We start from the raw sequence: 21,428 nt of genomic DNA on the forward strand, positions 1-21,428 counted from the left end.
TTCCTGCGCCCGTGGTGGCTTCGGATCGATTGGGTTTGGAGGGCGTACATAATTGATATTTGATAAGAAATAATTTGTATCGCATCGCATGCTTCGGCCGATTGCGAAAATGCCGAAAAGATTCGTGCCGGTGGAAGCAACTGCCGCATCGGAACGGATTTTGTGGTTATTTAATAGGTTACGTGATTTTATTTAGGAAATTTAATATAAAGAGCTGTTTCGGTGTGTAGAGCACGTGAACAATGCAAGCTGCACACGTTTTGAGGGATGTTTTTTCGTTTTCGCTCCGAAAGAAGGCAAGATATGTAGCTATAAAAATGGGTAATCACTGTGTTCGTATCTTTCAGCGCTTAAGGGTGCAATATTCTACCTTCAAACGCAACGATCGATGAAAGATATCATGCCCGATTAAATGAAGGGGAAAAAGCTAGAATTTGGCTCCCCTTACTTCCCAATAACTGGCACGACTCATCATTTACCCCATCGGTTACGCCGTTGTTCATGCCCATGGAGACGCATGGTCTTTGTCTCCATGAATGTGGCTGCGTACGTGAAGGCATATAAAAAGAGGCATCCGTTCGCCAGTACTAACTAGTGCCAGCGTTGCCATGTGGTGTGCGTATGTTACGAGCCGGTTTGGTTTTTGTTTGATTATATCCCAAGCAACATTAAATAAGATTTCGTTCAACTTGTTCTGAGCCTCAAACATAAAAGGGGAAAAAGACCCTGGGTTGGTGGCAGGAGTATGCGTGGAATTGATTTTCCATCCCCGTCGTCCGTGAGCGACAGGCGTTTGAGGCGTACGGTACAGCATAATGACCGGAATTGCAAGTTCCGTTCGCGAGCGACCGAACGGTGGTGTGTGTGTGAGTTTGTGTTACCGATTGGTCGTGATTTGTGCTATGGCGACCGGAAATTGGTGGTAATATTTTTTGGGGACGAATCAAAGCGGTGGTCCTGGGAACCGCTGGGAACACGACGGACACGTACAATGAGCCTCATGTTTTTGGGGCTTGTTAAGATGATGAATGGAACGCTACGGCAAAAGGGGGCAAGAACAAAGACACGAAAACACGAGCCCATCTTGTAGGAAGTGTAGAAGTCGACGCATATTCTTCGCACGAAGTTTGCGTGCCGTCAGCTGTAGCGTCTATTGATAAGCTGTTTTATGGGGTCAATAAATTGATAAGGAATTTTATTAAGCACACCGGCAGTTGCTTGTATGTCTATTTGTTGGTGCGTAATAGCAACTAGCGGCACTAGCCTTTCGCAGGGGGGAGGCGGGCGAACAAATGATGGGGTCTTTCTTTTATGTTTCTAGTGAGTTATTAATCTTTTCACAATCAATAAGTGGTAATGAAATGTTCGTGTATTGAACACGGAAGACTGATGGCTACGGATATGCCGTGGACAACTTTAATTTCTTCCGTAATCATAAATTTGGCTGTCGAACAAACTGGTGACGATAAATCTCGATCCTTTTTTTTAGCTTTTCCTTCCTGTCCTGTGCGCTGTCCAATATTTTTGGAACCCAGCGCTTGAAAGAAAGAAAAAAAGTGGTATCCTTCATCGTATAAGAATGTGGTAATATGCTTTCACGGTACACAAGAACACTGGCTTCAACCAGGCGGAACGAAACGAAAAAACAAAACACCACATTAGTGCTGCACATGCAAAAACACGAAACAAGTTTCCATAATTTGAAAGGAAAAGCAGCAAAAGGAAACACTTTGCCCACCGGAAGTGCACTCTAGCGTAGCGTTAGTTCCCAGTGCAACAGTGCTTGTGTGGAGTGTGAGTTTCGGTTCTTTGTTACACTTTGCAAGCGCTCCCAGAAAATTCTACTCCCAGGGAGCGAAAGAAACCGAAAAACGGGTCTGAACCACAATGCTGGTGTAGAGATAGTGGGGAATAAAAAAAACACCATTGAATAAAAAAACGGAAGCCCCACGAAACAAAGCCAACATCTTGATATCTTTGTAAAATTTCTGCTCCGTACAGGAAGGATACGGTTGCGAAATACTTTGGCTTTTGTTTTTGCGCCTTAGAGCTCGAGTGCACTGGTTTTGCTCATTTTGTAAGCGAAAAGATGATGAAAGATGTGATGAGATGAAAAGCAATACGGTAAAGCACTCGTTTGATGTTAAATTAACGTACGGGATAAAGAGTGCTCAGTTTAATGCTGCTTGAACGCGTACGCTTACCGGAAGCTATGGTTTTGTTAAGAGTGCCTCACTCGAGTTCCACCCTTTTGGATGAGGATCGTGAAGAATTGTTGAAGGTTGTTCAGTTGCGTGCTTGAAAATTGTTTCGGAGGAGAGAAAGAGAGTTGAAAAGATTATGGCTCAATTGATGTTGTAAGCGGTTTAAATAAGCATGAAACAATCACGTTCTGGTGTGGCTTGGGCGGACAAGATTACGATAATCTTTGTTGATTTAATTTGCACCAATTGCAACAGTAAATAATTTAGGAGGAGCTTGAAGTTTGCATCTACAATTTTCCAATATGGTTTCAAGTTGAAAAGCCCACACTATCACAAGCGCATACCAAGGATGCAAGATTCTGTTTGACACGTTTCGAGCCGTTCTTGTTGAATTCTCAATCAACCTGTCCAAAAAACTGACCAACCAGCATTTACTGTGCACCACCATCGCAAATTGTTTCTGGACTTCCATTAGTGTAAATCTTTTATTTGACCCCTCCATTGCCTGCTCCGATTGTCTCCGCCGGTACAAAAACAAACCGTGGAAAACAAATCATCAAATTCATGGCGAGCATTCATGGGCCGCAAGTCACAACCGGTTGTTATCTGATTCAATTGAACTGTAAAATTGTAAATTGAGCAACAATTGCATAAAAAAACCCGGGATGATCGATTGAACGATCAGATGTTTTATAAACGAATGTGTGTTGTGGGTCCTCGAAGAATAAAAAAATCCAATATAGCCGACGGCTCGAAGCTATTTGTATGCGAAAATGGAGACGGCGTTGACAAATGAGGCTGCTGCTGAGGTGCCTGCTGTTCGTCAGCAGCGGCTATATGGACGGTGGGAAATGAAGTTGATAAATTGGAAAATTATCTTTCCGTCCGTTTCGATATCCTTTTTTTTGCCGCTACAGATTCACAACGAGATGGGTTCAGATTATTGAAGGTTGTACCTGCCTTGCCAAGAATATTAAAAGAGGAGTTTTGCCAAGTTTGACTATTTTAAAAACATATAGATATTCGTGAGGAGAATTTCAAAAAAATTTAAACCATTTTTATTTTATATTTAGGCTTCGGTATGCAGGTTTACCTGATTTGATGAGCTACAAAATATTTAATAATTGTAAGTCCTTTTTGTAGTTTTTCGAAGCAAATTATACACTTGACTTCATTTGATTTTTAGGGAAATTTTACCCAACTACTTTCCTTTTATTTTCATCCCCTTTTTTATTCGCAACGCTTTCTTTTTATCCCTTTTATCCAGCACTGCGGAGTATGCTGCTCGCCGAAGCTGATTAATTAATCAACCGCTCTACTAAAATGCGATCCAATGCTGGTGACAAAAACTAACAAACTGAAACTATCTTTTCCGCGCGTGGGAAAACAAAAGCCGGCAGCACTGGCGCTTTTGAGAGAGAGAGAGAGAGAGAGAGAAAATGCGCTGGCGAGCAAAAACAAAAGGGAGCAGACGACTATTGCACGGTGGCTTTATTTATTTCCCTGCTGTCAAACGTCAAGTGACACTTCTTCCGGTCTGGCGCCCCCTTTTGCAGTGGTTTTCCGTTCCCGTCGGTCGTCATCGCACGGTGGGCACGCTCGAATCATTGTTCATTGTGTGCCATTTCCATCATAGTTTTTCGTGGGGTCGCCACTTTTTTTTGTGCATGCCGCACATCCATGGGTGGAATTGTTTTCCCGCTTTGGTTATTTGACACAAATCGCTCGCGGTGCATTGTACTCTCTTATCCTTAATCCGGCCCCATCCGGGTCTGGTCGGGTTTCTCAGCCATTGGTCCTATCGCTTCAGAACAGGACACCCAAATAGAACACAATTGGTTTGAAAAATCGAAAACTTCAAAAACGACAAGCGAAACCCCAAAATCCGGTGGCATCGTGGTGACATCGTGCGACAATCGACGGGTGCAAAATTGTCCTAGTGGTTTGAAAGCAGCAAAAACCGCCGGTAACACTAAAAAATGTATAAATTAAGCTTCACACCAAAAAGGGACAACAGTGGAGCTTCAGTTTTTGTGTCTCATTTCAAGAGTGCCACGCTCCATTTTTCAAATATTAATGTCATTATTTTCTTCCTGAAGGCGCTGCTCGCGAGCCCTCTAAGCTTGGGAACAATGGAACGTGGCCATAACAATAGTGTGCGAAATGGTGTGATAGATGCTTTCCAATAGTGTCGAGCTGTGCTGTGCTTATGGGCAAAAACTTGAGAATGGTGAGACATTTTATAGCAAATGAAGGATTGTGTTTTATTGTTCTCATTCCGGACAGAGACGCATTGTTTTGGTTGGTGCTGTCGATGATGAAGGCATCTTTATGGGCTTATAATTTTTGGTATAATGAGTAAACCGTGAAGTGGATTTCCATGTCTAAGCCGTTAAGAAAATATTGAAGTCCTCCAACTAGAAATATTTTAAAGTTTATTCTGAGTTTTAGTAAATTTAATCCCAACTGCCATTTCATATTGAAAGTCCAACATGAGAACGAGCATAAAGTATAGTATATAATACAAAGCACCCCTCAGTGGAACAAAATTAAGATGAACTACACGTGTAAACACGTATATCTAGGCCGAAGTAAAAAGGAAAAACAATTCTCCCAGGTATTTACCAGCCCCCGAGCAAAGCACACAGTTAGTCCACCTTCGACTGTTGTAAAACTTTGCCAACTGTAAGCCATAACGGATGACTGCCGGTGTGAAGTTCGTGTAAACATTCTCATCTTTGTGGCCCCCTGCATGGTAGCCGGGATGAAGTTTAAACTTGGAAAGTGTACCCAAGAAGCTAACGAGCTTAGCCCGGCTTATCGTCACGAGGAAAACGACCCAACATCTTCCTCGCCTCGACAACAGCCCGCCCGTACCGTAAGAGTTGCAAACCGTTTCCACTGACCGAACGAACACAAAACGCACACCGGGGACAGCGCGCGCGTGTGTGTGTGTGTGTAGGCAAAAGTGTAAGCGTACAATAGCGCCCTCTGGCGACGGTATCCCCATACACCAACTTTTACGCTCCCGACAATGAAACGTTAACGGAGCGTAAAATCCTAAACAAATAGTGTCCCATGATGGAAAGTACGGCACATCTTGGCCGAGCACTCCACGGAAGAGCTTTTGCCCGACCGATCCTCGCAACGGTTGATTGGCGTAACGAAAGCTATCCAAAGACAAGCGGATCCCGGAAGCGGAACTGAAAGGAAACTTTAGCAGGGACTTCATCGACCCGGTGGATCCACAGGAAGTGGACCAATTTTTCTTCACACACGTACGCAAGACACCCTCCTCCCCAGTTGGTGGCCGTGCTGGTGGGCTGCTACCGGTTGTCGAAGTTTTCTTTGTCCTTTGTCCGGACCAGTTTGCGCTTCCTTTTTTGGGGAATCGTGTAGCGGTGAAGTGTCGTTCATGGGAGCCGGCCGCTATCTTTGTTTGTGTGTGAGTTAGTACATTTTTTGTCTTTCTTTGTCACACGGACACACATTACCACCACAATCATGCGCAGTATTGTTTCGACGAGAAGCGCCAACGGAACGTGAAGTGAAAGTTTCGCTTTTCCTTGCAGAAAGCGCTCGTACGGTAACGGAAGTGAGTGAAGGTAGTGTCGGCAAGACGTTGGGACGTCCCTTCTGTCCCTGTTACCCGCTAGTTGAAGATTTCTTCTGGCGATAAATTCATATCTGCCAACCTGCATGAGCTTTTCCGGTTTGTTTTTTGAGGTTAAAGCAATCATCCTCGCTTTTTTTCCCCGTGTGCGTTTGCCGATTCGTTGGGAATGGTGGAAGGAAAAACAGTTCGGTGCGCTTTTTGTGCAAGAAATCAAGACTCGAACCATTTCATCAAAAGACCCACCGTCGTGGTCGTGCGGTCAAAACAGCGGGCATGCCGTAAGGTAACGACGCCATGCGGTAGAGATCAAGTGCACAAAGGCAGAAAAGCACAATCGGTTGCGGGCTTGCCTAAAGGTAAACGAAACAGGACTTTTGCTGACGCTTATCTTCGATGCCAGCGAACGATGCATGGTGATACCCAATTCAAAAGGAAAATCCTTTACTGTAGCCATGCTCGGGCAAGGGTTTGTGGATGGCAGTGCCGGTGGAGAGCTTCACCGTACGTCGTGCCGGTTGAATGACATTCAATCGGGCTTCTTTTGTGATCCCGAGCGAACAGCAGCAACCGTTCCTTGTGCTGCTTTTTAGCTTCAAAACTACATCAATATTATCCTTCCAGGGTTCGCTTGCTCTTTGCGCACAGATGTGGTAGGGTTTGGTTGGCGTCCTGCACCGGCCATGAGTAATGAAAAAAGATCCATCTGAAGAGGCAAAACCTAATGGGATGGATATAGCAATATCGCAACAAACCGCTTGAACATGCTGTCATTAGCTGTCAAGCGGCAGAGCGTCAGGCAAAACCCAAGCGATGGTGTTTCTGCTCGAGCGGCTTAAAAGCGGGATGGGATTGGCCGGATTTTGGGGTGTGGAAAATCAATCATCGCCATGCATCTCATCTTTCGACGGAGACACGGGCATCGATGATAGCAGCGCTGGAGGTGGGTTAAGAAGGATAGTGTTTTGGAGTAAGCGGCGGTAGATTTCAGTCCGTCGCTTCTGTCCTTTCTTCCAGCCAAACACACGCGAGTCGACCCAAATGGTTCGCGAAGTGAAATGGCGAAGAAGCGTTGCAGAAAATATGGGATAATTGGGTCAGAATAAAATCAATACTCTACACACTGCCCTTTGTTTGGCGGGCATTTTCTTCGTTCGCGTGTTCGTCGTTGTTGGCAGTGTGTTGGCTTATCTTGAAGCTGTCTGCTTTAGGCGGCTTTGGAGGAAAGTTCAACGAAGAAGCTTCGATTTCGATTCATAAAAGAGGACATTTTAATTCTTATTGGAATCAAACAGAATACAGAATTAAATTTTGATTATTGATTCCGTTTTAAAGATCTGTAATCTTTTGTTAAAAAATATCGAATTGATGCCGAAAATCAACATTAACGAAATGCTGTATCGCATAAAAATCCTATTAGAAACTTAATAAATTAGCCAAAGTACCGTTCAAAACCAAACCATCCCAAAAGAAACCCTTCTCCATTTACCGAGAAGCAATAGCCGGATGGAAAGCGAGCGTCGGATTAAATGTCAAATGAATATTTTATTCACGATACTTTACTCCTTCCCTAGAGATTGTCAAACGATCGTGGGAAAATCTGCATAATGTGTCTTAAGCACATGGCACTGTGTGCACTCCCGGCCGCGCCGAAACACTGGCTAAACGATTGTCCGAAATGGGTTTTGAGAACTCGCTCAAGACGTCTGAAAGTGTCTGATTTCAATTAAATGTTCAACGACAACGATGGCCACGACGCTGCGAGTGTGCTCTGATCTGCATTTTGTTTCGTTAGCGGCATTTTCCTTTTTGGTGGACGGTTGGTGGAAGATGAAATGCAAATTTTTGAAAGCATGATATGATGCATGACAGTAGAGATTCTCGGGAAAGAGGGTCTCATTTCTCCCTCAACCAGATAGGAACGTTGGAATAGATTTAAGGATAGTGCTGAAGTGGCAGTAACAAGCCATAATGGATTCCAAGGCAATAGAGCTAATATTATTACAATATTAAAGCCCATCGATTGTGGTAAGGTTTTGCGCTGTGGAACATCCATATGCTGTGCCTTTTCTTTGGGAATTTGGGTTTTCCGAAGAAAATTCTTATTGTTAAGAAATGGATTGCTACCGAAAGAAGCTAAAACTGAAATACGCTTCCACTGCAAATAGATAAGAAAATGGTAACCGAACGAACTACGGCAAGAAACGGCCATAACACCGACACTTTTACTTCTCGATTGTATGCAAAAGAATGGAAGGAACTAAGGTTTCCCGCCAGCAGTCAGCATTATCTTGCCGTTTTGAGAGTTTTTTTTCTTCGCCTTCCCGGTACCTGGTTCATGTCTTCTGATTGCAATCTAACGCTTCATCTTCCAACAGCTCCCTGTACCGCTGTGTGGCCCATTCCCGGATGTGACCTTCACGATGACAAACGAGCACTGGCAAACTGCGGATTGCAGTTGAATGAAGGTACCACAATGAAAAATACAACAACGAATGCCTCGTTTCGCCCCAGGTAACAGTGTCCAGCTAGGGGAAAACTCGTGACGTTTTTCTTTATTTCTTCCGCTTCCATTCGCCCAGCCTGTTCGGTTCGGGGGGTTTCGGGTTCCGATGTCCTCGAGGAATTGGAGGTTTCTGTAACCCGTGGAATTGGACCTCACTACCACTATTACGACCAGCGTGGACAGCCGTTACGAAACGAAAAACTGACCCCACATATGCAAAATGGTTGCGCTCTGCATGTCGAAAGATAAGTAGCGGTAGCATAAATTTTACCACCAGCAATCGGCAAACCTCGGCCCCTAGGTTTTTGGGCCACCTTGCAGCATGTGTAACTCGGCATGTGTTTGGCAACGTGTGTGTGTGTGCATGGTAGGTGGCGTATTTGTGCAACGGACATTACATTCCGCAGCGGATTGACCAACGTGGGTCGCGGCTAGGGTGCTGAGGGAACGTTGGAATCTTATTTATAGTTGCTGGACCGATTCTGACTTCCACTTCAGCGATCCGCCGGTGCAGTTAATGCACCGGGCTGCTACGAATGCAAAACTGATGCCCAGTGAAATGGAAAAATGTGTTACGGGCTGGGGGTGGTTGCCGAGAATTGCTTGTGTCAAGCATAATTTGTGAATGCCCAATATAACAAAGGAAGTTATGACACGCGGATTACTCAGCAAACTTTTGCGTAGAAATTTTAGCATTTAAATTTAAAAAAAAAGTTTATAGTTTTCCCCCGAAGTTTCCACCACCGGATCACCATCTCACCAACGGCCAAACACAAAACAAAAGGCCACTTGAAGACCCTACTCGGGCTGGTCGGTGAAAATGGTTGACTTTAAAAAGTTTGACCCTTGCCCGGCTCACATTTTCCCCGTTTCCCACAGCTTTTGAAGTGACCCTCACGGACAAGACGGTGGCAGGTGGCGAAATGACCCCAATCTCAATATGCTAACGACCGGAAGGTTCTGCCCTGGCTGAGAGGATGGATTTATATCCATCCATTCCACTTTCTGGCCTCCGGTAACATGTTTTTGCATATTCGAGTGGTCGTTTCGTGTGCTTCGCTTTCGTCCATTTTTATTTTGAAAAAAACAGTTTCTGCCTTGCACCAACACCAACAACACATACATTAAAGTGCACATGTTTGGTGGCATGTTGTGTGGGTCATGATTTGTTTATTTTCCTAGTTTTTTTTGCCTTCGCTACTCGTCACTTGCATCATAATCAGCGCACGGTACAGTAAGGTCAGGGTCAATAGTAGCTGCACGATTAATGCGCGGATGGAAAAAGCTCTTCCTTTAGTGGTGGGAACTCCACCCCTGTCTGTTCAAAGGGCACCTTTTTCTTTCGCCTTTCGGTGTTCGGTGAAAGCAATTCACGAGCAGCAGATGCATGTGAAGAATAAATTATTCGCTCTATCCACAATTAGGTCGAAAAGTGAATCTACCCGGTGAGCGATAAATCAAACGGTACGGTTGAAAGGAGGGAGTACGTTGTATGCGTGTGAGCGGGGTTTTTTTTGTTACATCGGGGGTCTTTTCTGTACCACACACTTCGTCTTCGTGAATCTAATCTCACAGAACTGGCACAATCGACCCGGTGTCCTTTTTTCGTCCTTCAAATCGCCCGCAGTACAGGGATGCACGGTGAAAGAGTAGCTTTTTTTATCTACACTGCAGTTTTTTTTGTGCTGCAATGTTTCACTTTTTGTAACCTTATCTCGGATGAAGTGGCATTCAGGGGGGAGGAGGCCACAACTCGGGGAGGTTTTTGTTGTTGTTTTTGTTGCTTAACTTGCTACGGTCTGTTGCACTTTTTTCTATCCTCCTGCTGCTTACACTCTCTAGACGTTGCGCTTCTACATCTTCACCGGCGCTCCGGCAATGTATTGTATCTGTGTGTCGCAAAAGAGTGCATTGGCTGAAGTGGCCATCACTAGCACCACTCGGGCGGTATTCAAGCTCACGCTCGTGGTATTGAAATATTTTTGCCCTTTTCATTTCGCCACTCCAAACGCCATCTGCGGGCGCGAGATTCATCCAGCTGCTCTGGATGTATCCCACGGGTCTGGTGGTTTGCATTTCAAGCTTATCCTTCCTCTTCGGCAGAGAGGGTAGGCCTGACGGGAAGATCGTTTTACCTTCTTGGTGTTAGCAGTATCATAGCAGCGTTGAAGGATTCTTACCATTTAGCAAACCACACTCACTGAAACCCTGCCAGATCCAAGACCATTCAGCGAGAGGGAGAGAGAGAGACAGACGCCTTCCCCTTTCTTTTTGAAGCCGTTCATGTCTTTTCGCGGTCGGCGTTGGCATTCTATGCTTATGAACTAGCGGTGCACACGTTTCTTGACGTTAATCGGTGCATATATGAAAGAGCAAAAAAAGAAAAGAAAAGAAACGAACAATCCTCTTCGGTGGGGAATTGTGTTGCACCGAAACGAACGGGTGTACAAAAGAGCCAAGGATTTAAATGCCACCCGGGAGCCGGGGGGTGGGGGTGGGGAGAAAATATGCCCACTTGACATGAGAATGTCAGCAATGTCGTCTAACGAGGAAAAGATTGCCGTGGCGAAAAGGCACATTATAAGGCAAGGTTTTTGTCGTGGATGCAGAGTTGAAGTCAGAGCATTTAAGTGTAGTGGGGTTTGCACGCTGTTTGATAAAGTATTTTGCGACGAATGCATAAAGTGACGCGTGAGCAGGGTGCGAATTAAATGAGAGATTTTTAACGGTTGGTATCTGTATAATTAATCATCTGAGAAAAGTATTTTGTAAGAATAAATAGTCGCTAAACATGAGAAAACTCATAAGAGAGTTCAGTTTTAACTTCAGCATAAAAAATAAGCATGTAAGATAAAATAACTCTACAAAATATTTCCCCATTTCGTGACACATAAATCATCATTTATTTTACTTCTCCACCAAAAATATAATGGTTAGCCCCAGAACAAGAACATTCCAACATTGCATGTTTGCCCCGGAAATGGGAACAGTATGCATGAGCCACAGCTTAGAGGGTGAACAAACCGTGCAAATTTCATTCCATTTCTTTCACCAATCGAATTTTCCCTTTGTTTTTCTTTTTTTTTTGTGCATCACAACCAGAATGAAATTGTGAATGAATTTTTCGGACTTAATGGTGCGCCTTTTGTTCCGGTCGTCTGTTTCGCTAGCCTGCCCCGGTGGAAAGTATTTAGCATGCTGCATGAGACGACTGACGACACGCTCGTCGAGAGTGTATCGATTTGGGGGGGTTCTCGTCTTCCTTTCGGAACAATCAAATTATCGAACACGGGCCAGCACCGGCCGTTGTTCTTGCAAATTAGAATTATTGCAGAAAAAAAACCCGGTTCATTGAAAGAAAGAGAGTAAAACTGGGTGAAGGTGAGCAAAAAAATAAACCGAACCTCCCGAGTTGAATTAATTCTACCACCAGTGTAAACATGCAATCGAATGGATCGAGAAATCCGGGTCTACCAACCAACGGATGGAGCTTGGAAAGTCTGGCACTTTTTCGCCTTCCATTATCATGATGTTTGCGTTCTTAGGTGTTTGCCTGCGATGAACAGCACCGAGTGTTCCGCAGCAATCTACCGTGCACAATTGCATTCGCCCATGTTCGATGTGCCTAGCGCTGCATGCCTTAACAGTGACGATGAATACATTTAGCTTAATGGAATCGGCACACAGTGTGGAAATGGAGGAAAAAAAAACACACACACACGTACACAAAACGGTGCACGGCGTGTGTACACGAAACGGAACTAATCCAATCACACGAACTCTGGCGCATAAAGTTTTACTGGTGCGCGCTAAGTAAATTGAATTTTGACAGAATCGGTAAACGGGTTGCTTGCTGGTGGCGGCTGGTGACCCGATTCTGTCCCCTCGGTGTGTGCAGTGAGTCATCCTCGGGAGGATAGGCACGCCGCTCTAGACAACTCCCGTAAGGGAAATGCTCACTCCAATCATGCTCAAGACCTAGTTTCCTAGCCAGATGAAGGTGATGCAGAGATGGCAAATTTTAATTAAAACCCCCATTCGGAAGATCTCCTCGGATGAACAATAAACACGCCGATACGGACGTAAGGTGAAGGGATGAATAAAATAGAGTTGATCACGATGACACTTTCTTCCGGGTTTGCCAGCTTCCCAGCTCAAGCTTCCTCTTAATGATGACACAAATGTGAAGCGTAGCGCATAAATTCGGGCGCAACCGACGGAACGCAATCAGCCGCGTCTGTGGTCAACTCCAATTACACCGGCACCCGGAAAGCGACAGCCCACCGAAACCACCGCCCGTTGTTCTCATTATCGGGTTCGATAGTTGTTCCACTACTGCAGGGTGGTGGTTCTTTGTTGATTCGGGTGGTCAGTCCGTTCACCTACCGTGTGGGTTCTGTATGGTTTAATCAATTTCACAAGCCGATCATCATCGAGACGAATTCGGGTGCTGGGTTGATATTCAATTTCCACACACACATGCACACATACGAACTACACTGCGCCTATCTGTCCGGCCAAATCTGGTCGATTCTGGGATTCGCACTGCACTAAGCGATGATGATAACATATGTATGTTTATTGGTCAGATTGGCGAGTGCGAGGTAGCATATACATGCAGGCGGCCGTTCTTATCAGGAATTTGTCGTCTCACATCCAATCCTGTGTGTGTGTGTGTGTGTGCTAGACTACGTGCTCATACTAAACCACTCCAAAACCGGCTCCACAGGCTCGTTATCTTGCACAATGGATCTCCCCCAAAATTTCTAGCCACTAGTGCAAACGGTGGCATCGGTAGCTGATTAGCCACTGTACGCTGTGTATGGATATCCTAATTTGCACAGTCCCGCACGATACGGATAATGGGTGGGAGAAAAGGAACGGCAGAACAGAACGTTCGATCGATCATAAAGAACTCCCCCCGATATGTGTAGAACAATTTTAGGCACGGTGAATGTCCTCCGATATCGATTGGTTTATGCGGCACAATATGTGTACACGGCCTTTTTGATTCGGTTCTCGGTTCGGTTGGGTTTTGTACGACACGGTAGCTGAATCTTTGCATCTCTCAATGGTAATGTACCGAGTGATGGATGAAATCAAAAGCGGGCCTCTCCTAGGGCAAGGTTACACACCCCGTGTCAACTTGTGTACACCGCAAACATTACAGAAACAATCAGGAAGAATTGTACCAGATTAAATAACTCTCCGAGAAGGTTGGAAGGTTCTTAAGCTCCCGGCAAATCCGACCACGTCACGCCACGTCACAACCCCTTTGCACGGTACATATTGTCTTGGGCTTGTCGTCTAACCATCCGCTCCCCGGGATGCTGATGAAAAACTAGTTTTCATCTCTTCCGGCAAAACGGGAAGGGGATGCTCCTGCTGAAGTCTACTCGAGAATGACATCATTGAAACGGCTCATCAGAATATCGCAGCAGGAGACCAGTGATTCGTGTACTGTGTGCCACACGAGCACTCGCCGACCGTTGTCATCGACGTCATGCAGGAAACACTCTGCAAATAGAATCGCTTGCGATAAAATAATGATGTGCGCTATTAGTTGTGGTTTCATTTTACGTACGGCACAGGCACAGGAAAGTTAGCCGGAAGGATAGCGGGGCGTACCGTAAAGCCTCGGAAAGCTTCCTGGCGAGAAGAGGATGGCCCCCAACCCGTGCACCCGATGGGAAGGTTAGGTGAGGGTTATATGCTCGGTGGATGATGGATTTTCGATTTCCGAAACCTCACCCGTCTATCGCACATCCAACGAGTACGCAACACCCTTATCCGCCTTATCCGCCCCAAAACCGAGACGGATCAACTGCCGCCCTTGGAGCGTGCCTATCGTGCGGTTGGGCCAGCAATCGTCGGAAAGCTGTCGGACAAACAATCGTATGCGGTTCGGCGTGTGCTGTGTGAGTGTGTCTAGTGATTCACCAAATATAGCACAAAACATTAAGCGCCACGGGGAAACATCCTACCTGCGGGGTAGTTTGCTAAAAACGGAAACTTTATGCCGGTCGTGATGATCGCAGCGTGAAAGAACTGTCACGGGCAAGGTCGCCGGTGTGGTGGGTGAGAGGTTGCGCGAGTTCCACTAGAAGTAGGTCTACAACTGGGTCAATGAATTGCGGTGGCGTGCGAATTGGAAGATATGAAACGTATGAGAGCGAGAGAGAGAGAGAGAGCTGACCAACGTTTTTTTTTTTCTCGGCCCGTTGATACATCCACCCGAGTGCGGATTGCTGTTGGTATGCGGCTCGAATCAAGTGTATCATAATTAGGCACCGTAGAGCATATTGTTGCCATATGACAATTTCTGCACCATGCCAATCCCAACCCAGACGATGATACATTGTTTTCCGACGGAGGAAATGAAAAACCCGAGAACTCGGCACAGAGGGTAAGCACAGCAGCAGCAGCACCGGGAGCAATAAAAATGTACTTTGTGGACGGTTTGTGGCGTTCGCCTGCGAACAGCAGGACGCACAAGGTTCCATCATTGTCATGACTGTCATGAACAACGCACCAGCTGCGTATTGGTTGAAAATCTCAAAACCACAAACCACCGTGCCATCATCAGCCGCTCGCCCCGCGTCTCTCACTCGCTCTATGGGCGGAAAGCGGACGCGGAAGGAATCGCTGATAGTGTGTATCGATATGGAGCACGCGTTCTCCATTCGGGAGGGAAATTTTGCAGCGGCGCTTTAACAAAGCGAATGGAATGACAAAAAAAGAAGGTTGGCTTCAGCTCTTCTCGCAAAGGAAAAATCACAACCTTCAGAAAATTGAAGAAGGAAAAGGATTCGCAGGGCTGGTCGTTTTCGATGCCATAAAATACTTCTGTACGTGCTGGGTGAGGGTAGACGATGTGGACGAGCATACAAAAATAATATTGAGAGCAACCCAAAAAAAAAACCTTAAACCAAACGGAAGTAAGCCACCGGAAAAGAATGATGACACTACTGTGCGAACTTGTCCCGAGAAAAGGCAAAACGCTTCAAAAAGTTCCCCGGGGGCGACAATGATGGGCAAAGTAACATCGATCGACTGGAAAAGAAGAATGGAAAACGAAATAAAAGCTTTCAGAACATCGTGTGTGTGTGTGTGTGTGTGTTTGCTGGTGGGCTCGCTATGGACGATAACAAATGAACCCATTCGGCTGATGTGTTTGTCAACCGGTTCGTTTGAAGACGTGGAAAAAATCCATCAACCAGCCGCTACAAATTTGGATAACGAATGCTACGTGTTTCGCTTCAAGCTTGCTACGGTTGGCAAGAAAGGACATAAAACGGAAGCAAAGAGGGGAATGCATTGTCCGTGTGTGCTTGCTGGATACGGATGTGTGTGTGTTTGCCTTCTCTATAATACATTCACATACGTACGAACCTTTAGAAAAGATTGCTCGAGAAAGCTGAAATATTTCCAATTTGATGATGACCGAGGACAAAGATCGTACGATCGAAAAAAAGGGCCTGGTTTTTTGCATAAAAGCACAACAATATAATAAAGCAAGATATTTTTAACCCTCGCTCAGCAAGTAACAAACACAAAATGTCCCAAACAATGCTGCTGCTGACATACACTGTCGAGGACTACGGGGAAAAATGGTGGAGCGGTAGGACATAAAGTTTTTAACTTGACCTAAAAGAACCCAGAGAAAACCAAAACCGGCGAATATTGTCCTCGCAAAACTGCAAAAGAATCGTTGATAAAGTTGCGTCGGGAAAAAATAGACTTCACAAAAAGGTTTGCTTGATAGCGAAAAGGTCAAATAATCGATTGCTTTTAGCGCTAATTGCAATCAGCACCAAAGTGCTCACGGATCACGGAAGATGGCTGTCGTCGGCTGTGTCAGTTTTAGTGACCTGTCACACCGCTCTTCCGGATCGCATTCATTTCACGGGAAGGTTCGTTCGTATGACAGTGCAACGACAAATGGAACGTACAGAGTGTGTGAAATCGGAACCATTTGGTAAATCTTTTGTTTGTGACGATGCAAAGATTTGGTCAATAAGTCTGACATGTTTACGTTAGATACATTAAGATTCAGGACCAGGTAAGATGGCGTAGATGAAAATGAGTCTAAATCAGTATAGGTATCAGTTAATTTAGAAGTTTGAATCATTCTCAATCGTTGTTAGGTGAACAGCCCTAATTGGCTCTTCAACTCAATTTTACTACTTAATAACTTTTGTAGAAGTTCTCGCTAGAAAAACTTTACTTAAGAAAACTTGTTCTTTTTTAAGTATTGAGGAAATTGTCGGAAAAACATACTGTACTAATGAAAAACTAAACGACCGGAACAACAAAAAGTCCTGCCAATCCATCTAGATTCCAAGCGCTTCTGGGTTACCTCAGCCTCACCAGCAGCCAACCGGTGTTTACACGCATAAACAGAAGTTTATCGAAACTTGTTTTACAGTTTCGGGCCCATAAAGCGAGCTGAGTCCTGGGTCCGCTTCTCAGAAAACCCGCACGGCGAAGGAATGTAATAAATTTGCTGCCGCATGCAACCTGTCGTGGTCTCATGAACTCGGAACCCGATGGGACTGGTTGATTAGATGTAGAGACAGAGCGCGAGACACACAACCAAGGAAACCCAAAAGGAATGAAAAGTCGGGCAAAAGAATGGTAACGGCCAAAAGAAAAAAATGTTGATTTACGGTAAGATATAGGTAGCCGGCTCGCTTCCAAGAAGAGGCAGGGAAGAACCCGTGCTACAATCTAGCCCATGTTCTGTCGCTAACTGTCATCACCTGACTAGACACGGCGGTCCCCTGAGGGAGTAGCAAGATGGCGACGAGAGCACGTAAAATTTGCAACCCTCGCCAAACAACCGGTTTCGGTCGGAGTCGACCACACGGAACCCGACGGTTGTCAAACTTTTCCTTCCAACTTTACAACGATCTGACGACGACGACGCTATTCTTTATCGAAATTAGTATCTCGAAAGGCACGGCCGACTCAGTTCCGGCACGACTTGGCCCGCTTGGAAGACACGTTCTGTCGCTGACAGTCTACGCTTCTACACGTGGGTGCGCACCAGCTATTTTTCCCTCCAACCAGCTTAACGAATCGTTTCAGAGGGACGAGTTCACATTAACCCTCCAGCATCCTTTTTTTTTTGTTTGTTGTGTGGCGATTCTTATTCCGCATTTTAAACACATGAAAACACAAAAATAATAAACAACTAACCAACTTCGTGCTTTCGGGGCTCGTCCACGTGTGGACCCGGCCGGCTGTCTTTTAAATCCCACCCGGACGGATCCCATCCAGACGAATGGAATGTGTCTCACACGTTTCACGCTGCAGAAGCGCTCTGGGCGGAACACTCTGGGTGGGTGGGATGATGTTTTTCGGAGGGTTTTACGCAAAAGATTCCGACCGTCATAAAACACATATCTTTCAAGAAACATTCCCGAAAGCGATAAAATTTTATGCCAAAATACGGTCGTACGGTGGGTTGCTGGCGAATGTGTGAATGCAGGAGGGAATTTGTTGGTTTCCCTCAAGAACAGGACGAAGTTTCTCGTGTTTGGTTCTCGGAAATCAGCCAGGAAAGTGCTGATGGTTTTGTTTAAAATGTATTTAAATACATTATAATTTAATTCCTGTGTTCTATTTACTCCATAATACAAGCATAGTAAACTGCAACTTAAATGTATTTGCAAAGAGAAATGTTATAAAACTAGACAAAATATGTTTGTACTGATAAACCTCGTGGATAAAAAGGCATTCTCTACGCTCGCATGGAGCGTGTTTACTTAGGAAAATTTACTTGCTAGCTTTCGCAAAAAACCATTCGCCTCTTTTTCGTACGGTCAGCCCAAACACAACTGACCAAAGAGTCCTTCCACGGAAACCGGCGGAGATCGATACAAAGATGAACCCATAAATGTCAACTTTTATTGGGCGCCTTTCGATTAGGGTTCGGGGTCAGAAAACTACATCCTTAGAGGGTAGCGAAGAAGAGACCAAAAAAATGGAGTGGGGGGGGCGGACCAAAGCAAACTTGCCAAAGAATCCGAAAGCCAAGGAGCAACTATTACTAGAAGAGAGAAACGACAAAACTGATGTTCGTTCCATGCGATTGGCCTAATAAAATTATGGTGTAGCCAGCGGGTCACGATGCCGACGCGATGCAGCTTTAAACAAAAAGCTCACACAACGGAAAGGTCCCATAAGACTGCCCCCGTGAACCAATATTTGTTTCAAAAACTCAGCAACTCTGGCGCAGCACGCTGAACGGACGGCCCAAAAGGAAATGATTTACTGTTCTGTCCGACGAAAAATGGTTGATTATTAGTGCAACTTTGTTATTGTTTCTTGCAAATCTGTTTCCGACGGTGGCATTTCTTTGTTTGTGTCTGCATGTCTGACGCTGTCTTCTTGTCCCCAGTCCCGCAGTCTTCTGTTCCCCTCGGATGGTGGCGTGCCATTGCGGACAAGAATGTTGCATTAATTATTGGTGTTATTTCAGCTCTGGAAAATAATAACACACGTGTCGAGCGGTCTTCGTTATGTCTGCCAGCCAAGTCGGCGATGGTGAGCGGAACAAGGGACCCGGGCTCGTACAGGACCATAAAGCAGATAAGACGATTATGAGTTTTCAGGTCCGAAGGCGCGCTGCTCGAACGGAGCTTTGCAAACTTTCCACCGGTATCGGTCCAAGTCGCTTCGGAAAACTCTGCCCATTAGGAGGATTGGCCTCATAGTGAGCGAGAGAGACAGAGAGAGCGAGAATGGGAATTATGCGTTGGTGCAATCACGCTAGAGGGAACCATCGTTTCATGGTTGGTACAATCATAATGGTACACCGTAAGGGTCGAATACGATCCCGCTAGCGCTGGAAGGTCAGAAGATGTTTGGCGAGAATGTACAAAACGCGTCGTAATGGTGAGGCGAGTCAAGTTTAATTTGATTCCAACGGTTCCTCTTGATGGCGGCAAGGAAGCACCTTCCGTCGCTCCTTTGGGATGTAGTGTAGTTGTTAGAAGTTTTTTATTCTTCTCCTTCGTTTCACTTCTCGTTCCCTATGGCCGGCTGCAGCACCTTCCTGCTATTCGTTTCAAAAATTAAGGTCAAACGAAGGATACACATTTGAGTGGCTCAAGCACACGGCGGTGGAAATGTAATAACAACGGAACACTTTTATGGCAGCGAATTAAAACCAGCCCAAAGTACCGATCGTTATTCGCGCGCCCTGTCTTAAAAGGATGTGCGTGTGTGTGTGTGTGCGATCCTATTGTCAGGGACGTTTTTATTTGAAGTCTTCCTCGTCATCGGATAAGCGTAAGGAATTAAGTCCGCTGAGTGTCATTTGATTCGTGTACGAACAGATCGCAAGGACTCAAGTGGATATGGACTCAAGTGGAAGTGAAAAACATCAAACGTTCGCAGCAAATGTTTTTAAAACATTTTACACGATAAAGTTCACAACAAAAGCTTGCTAATACTAAAAATTCAAGCGTGCGCGAATTCTTTAAATCATCGCCATTTTCGATCGATTATTTATGTGAACACTTTGCAGTCGAAGTTGGAAAAGTCGGGCGGGAACTTTCCGCCCCATATGGATCATAAATTTCATTGCCCTCGGATCGGGTGAATTACGATCGTAAAAAGGGGTTGTTGTTTTGTCGAAAGTGCCAATAAAGCAAGTGATGATTGAGTGGAAAACTTCACGACACTCGCGATGTGTGCTTAAATTATGCTTTGACAAGTGCTGGTGAATGTTGCGATTATTAGAAATGATCAGAAGTGGTGTGTGATGCGAAAGATTTACGGTGTGTATGCGAGTAAAGAGCGGTTTTGCTATGAATCAAACGAATAATGGTGCTGTTACAATTTCAATAAAAGTCAAAATGTTAAACGATATTGAATACAAAAGTTGAACGAAAACTCATGAAGATTTAATAAAAACTTTCTGATTACTTGCTGTGCATACAACCGTTTCTTATGAAACATTCTAATCAATTTCTACTGTCACATTCTTGGAAGATTTCACCGGTTAATTACATTTCTTCTTAAACCCACCGTAGTTCCTTCTATCCCACCCTAATCCCATCGACCCGGTTCGACAGCGTCTTAAGCTTTCCATCAAACCTTTTACAAAATTTCGCCCAAAAGTTTTCCATTCTACAGTTCGACAGTTTCTGCTTACCGCGGAAAAGTTCAACCTGCCTCGAGGTGACCACAAACGCGGGATATCGTGGCTTGCTACCACCGGTTGTCATAAATTGATCCCGGCCAGCCATGGCAACCAAGGCGAAGGTGTGGCACCCAGCCGAGCGAAGACGATCGCATGTAAAAGGGATGCTCTAACCTATCCAAATTCGGCACCTTCAGCCTGTTGGTGAAGTTAATCCTTGCGGACCGTTAGTCGGTGGGTTGTGAAAACTTGTTCCTTTTCAACGCCTCCGGTTACCTTCGGCGTTGGGAAAGTTTTGTTCGTGCAAAATTAACTCATCGGCCGCGAGTTAGGCAGCAGTTGTCTACACTCTTGTGAGCTAAGGACCATCGCCCTTACAGCAATGTCAACGGGCAAGGGACAAAATGGTAAGAATATTGAAAAGTGTGACCACACAGCCACAACTGTCTCCTCTTGCGTATTGGTTAAAAAGTTTCATCTAGCAATACGGCCAGGCCGTTCTTTATGAATAAAAAAAAAGTTTCATCTATTTATAGCCAACGTTCGGTTGGCGCTTGGTAGAAAAGCAAAAAGTTTTGAATGGTGTATTTAAAGTTAGTTTCAAAAGAAGACGGACCACGTCCCATAATTACATCAATTAATAGACCGATGAAAAATGAGGCCAAGTGGTAGTTGGAAGTGTTTGCGCGTCCGTGGATGATGAATGGTTTCCGGCAGTTGATTTATTTAATAAACAGACGGAACGGATTAAGTGATTTTTATTTGAAATAAATTGAAAGGTTTTTAGTGATGAAACTTAAAACTTTTCATAATGCCGGTATTGAATTGAAGCGTAAATAAAAAAAATTCGCTCTTCTGTAGTGTTGGGCAAACAGTGTACTTTATGATCACAATAAAAATACATTTTATTTCTTCATAAGTGCGAAAAACACCGCTTAAAAAGCACACGAG

The 21,428-nt window shown here is 45.0% G+C and overlaps 1 protein-coding gene across 5 annotated transcripts in view; it reads right to left on the reverse strand.

Annotated features, from left to right (window-relative positions):
- LOC118514254 (translation initiation factor IF-2-like) overlaps positions 1-21,428 on the reverse strand; it is a 59,924-nt gene that overhangs the window by 24,084 nt on the left and 14,412 nt on the right. Inside the window, exon 3 of one of the 5 annotated variants that reach the window (XM_036060970.1) lies at positions 2,205-2,297. The exons of the other annotated variants lie outside the window; for them this stretch is intronic. The gene's annotated coding sequence lies outside the window, so the exon portion shown is untranslated. The remainder of the gene's footprint in view (positions 1-2,204; positions 2,298-21,428) is intronic. 5 annotated transcript variants of the gene reach the window in all.

This window comes from Anopheles stephensi, chromosome 3, assembly GCF_013141755.1.
Source record: "Anopheles stephensi strain Indian chromosome 3, UCI_ANSTEP_V1.0, whole genome shotgun sequence".
Lineage (NCBI taxonomy): Eukaryota > Metazoa > Arthropoda > Insecta > Diptera > Culicidae > Anopheles > Anopheles stephensi.